Source organism: Spermophilus citellus, assembly GCF_964194105.1.
Source record: "Spermophilus citellus genome assembly, chromosome: 11".
NCBI classification, from domain to species: Eukaryota; Metazoa; Chordata; class Mammalia; order Rodentia; family Sciuridae; genus Spermophilus; species Spermophilus citellus.
Genome location: NC_138192.1, coordinates 30,247,891 through 30,251,213, shown reverse-complemented (window position 1 = coordinate 30,251,213; position 3,323 = coordinate 30,247,891). Strand labels below are relative to the sequence as shown.

General features: G+C 48.1%; 1 pseudogene across 1 annotated transcript; it reads left to right on the top strand.

The window, feature by feature from the left end:
• Window positions 1-379: 379 nt before the first annotated feature.
• On the top strand, window positions 380-1,997 carry LOC308630470 (B box and SPRY domain-containing protein-like; annotated as a pseudogene). Its single transcript has one exon. The product of its transcript is annotated as a B box and SPRY domain-containing protein-like (transcript).
• Window positions 1,998-3,323: the final 1,326 nt, after the last annotated feature.

Below are 3,323 nucleotides of genomic sequence, written 5' to 3'. Positions count from 1 at the left end.
AGCAGCACAATTCACAATAGCTAAACTGTGGAACCAATTAGATGCCCTTCAATAGATGAATGGATAAAAAAATGTGGCATATATACACAATGGAATATTACTCAGCAATAAAAGAGAACAAATTCATGGCATTTGCAGGTAAATAGATGGCATTACAGAAGATAATGCTAAATGAAGTTAGCCAATCCCAAAAAACAAATGCCGAATGTTTTCTTTGATATAAGGAGGTTGATTCATAGTGGGATAGGGAGGGGTAGCATGGGAGGATTAGAGGAATTCTAGATAGGACAGAGGGGTAGGAGGGGAAGGGAGGGGGTAAGGGGTTAGAAATGATGGTGAAATGTGATGGACATTATTATCCAAAGTGCATGTATGGGCCATGTCTGCGGATGGAGCCGGGCTGGGGCGGGGCTCGGACCGGGGTCCGAGAGGGGCCCGCTGTGCCCCGAGCACCGCCAGGATCTCAGCTGGTTCTGCGGCTCCCAGCAGCGGCCCGTGTGCGCCGCCTGCTCCGGGGTGGGCTGCCGCTTTGAGGGGCACCGCATCCGCCAGGCGAAGCAGCGCGCCGAGGAGCTGCGGAACAAGATCGTGGACCAGTGTGAGAGGCTGCAGTTACAGAGTGCTGGCATCTCCAAGTACATGGCCGAGGTCCTGTCAGGGAAGAACCAGAGAGCAGTGAGCATGGCCAGTTCAGCACGGGAGCTGGTTATCCAGCGGTTGAGCCTGGTGAGGAGTCTGTGCGAGAGCGAGGAGCAGCGGTTACTGGAACAGGTGCATGGCGAAGAGGAGCGGGCCCACCAGAGCATCCTGACCCAGCGGGTACACTGGGCCGAGGCTCTGCAGAAGCTCGACACCATCCGCACCAGCCTAGTGGACATGCTCACCCATCTGGATGACTTCTAGCTGATTCAAAAGGAGCAGGAGATTTTTGAGAGGACCGAGGAAGCAGAGGGCATTTTGGATCCCCAGGAATCAGAAAAATTAAACTTTAATGAGAAGTGCACTTGGAGTCCACTACTGACCCAGCTCTGGGCAACGGCGGTTCTTGGGTCTCTCTCAGGCATGGAGGAGGTCCGCATTGATGAGAAGACCATCAGCCCCTCTCTGCGATTGTCAGATGATCGAAGGACCCTGACCTTCAGTGCCAAGAAGTCCAAGGCCTGTGCAGATGGCCCAGAGCGCTTCGACCACTGGCCCAATGCTCTGGCTGCCACCTCCTTCCAGGAGGGGCTCCATGCCTGGATGGTGAATGTCCAGAACAGCTGTGCCTATAAAGTGGGCATGGCCTCAAGCCAGCTGTCCCGCAAGGGTTCTGGTAGTGACTGCCACCTGGGCCACAATGCCTACTCCTGGGTCTTCTCCCGCTATGATCAGGAGTTCTGCTTCTCGCACAACGGGCGGCACGAGCCCCTGGGGCTGCTGCAGTGCCCCGCGCAGCTGGGCGTGCTGCTAGACCTGCAGGCACAAGAGCTGCTCTTCTTCGAGCCGGCCTCGGGCACTGTGCTCTACTCTTACCGCACAGCCTTCCCTCGGCCCTCCGCCCAGTCTTCGCTGTGGCCCACCAGACCATTTCCATCATCCACTGACCTTGGGCCACAGGGAGGCCAGCTCTACCTCCCATCACCTTCTCAGGCCAGGCCACATGTCTACTGGATGTCCTTTCCCCAAATGGTGTGGGGTTTCTAAGGGAAGCAGGGACCATGCCCAATGGGCAGCTTTGGAGCAGTAGATATTGTTTCAGACCTGGACACATCCTTTAAATCCTGGCCGTGTGTGGCTCCTGGACTTTACTCCCAGTCTACCACGCATCTGCCCCTGTGAGGTGTCTCCTTCACCACTTTATCTCTGGCAACCAGCATGGTATCTGGTGCATAATGAGGGAGCAGTAATTATATGGTGAGTGAGTAGATGGATGGACAGATGGACAGGTGACTGGGCAGATGTAGTTTCTGGAGAAGCACTTCAGCCCCCTCCCCCCAGCTTCTCACATATGGAAGGGATTCTCTGCAGAGAAGCCTGTGGCTGAAGACTGTCCTCTTAGTTCAGTACTTCTCCATCTTTTTCAGGACATGGCACAATGAGAAAATATTTTTTTAGTACACAAGGACCACCTGGAAGAGATTTAGAACTTCTGTGAGGCTGCTCTTGGGCAGAATAGTCTGGCCTGGGAATGCCCAGGTCCTGCCTTGGCACTCAGAAGACTGAGGGATCCTACCTCCAGGAAACCTAACGGCAGCACAGCCATGGGCATTTGCCCCAGACCCAGAGGCTGAGCACCAGCTTGTGCCCACCCGTGATAATGGTTGGAATAAGTAAATGTTTCCCTTGAAACATTTACTAGTGGTGCCCCTCTGACTTAAAGACCTAGGGTAAGAGTTTCAGGTCTAAAAGAGCTTCAAGTAAGAACTGAGGACTGACCTTAGGGAACATGGACATGATTAAAGGTCTTAAAAGACAAAAAAAAAAAAAGTGCATGTATGAAGACATGAATCAGTGAATATACTATGTGACAACCAGAGATATGAAAATTGTGCTCTATATGTGTAATAAGAATTGTAATGCATTCTGCTGTCATATATAAATTTTAAAAATTAATAAAAAAAAAGAAATACTGTTAGTATCTAGCAGAGCACTTGGAAACATGAACATCCAGTAGATTCTAGTTTAATTAACATATACAACAAAACTCTTTGCATATTTTTCTATGTGTATTTATTGTTACCCTTTTGACTTTTCTAGCTTAGAACTTGAAAATGTAATGATTTAATCATCATTTCTCTTCCTTCAAAGTCTGTTTTTGCACTGATTCAAATATCCCTAAGGCTTTTTAATCTTCAAGTTTCTTTCTCTGCTTATTTTTCTTCCTATGTTAGCTCCATCTCTTTGTCTTTTTATTTCTCTTTAATCTCCTAGACCAAACACTCATGTTATTACTACAAGTGTTCCAAGTGCTTAAAATTAGGTAAACTATTTTGATTGGAGAAAAATAGTATTTCTCAAAATCCAATTAACCTCCTCATTTAAATAGCTCCTGCATATGAAGAGATATGTTTCATTTTCAAATTAAAAAGAATCAGACCTTTATTTTAATTCTGTAACCCTTCAAATAACACCTGAGCCAATCTCATTTTATCCATATTTTGACCATTTCTAAAGTGTTCATGATTAAAGTGTTCGTGATTAATATTTCATATACATAGAGAGCTATACGTAGGGAACTGTCACCATTTCACAGAATATACAGCTGTCAGACACAGCTGCCTGGGCTGTATGACCAACCCATTTGCCAGGTGCCAGCCTGCCTCTGTGGACTTTCTTTGCAC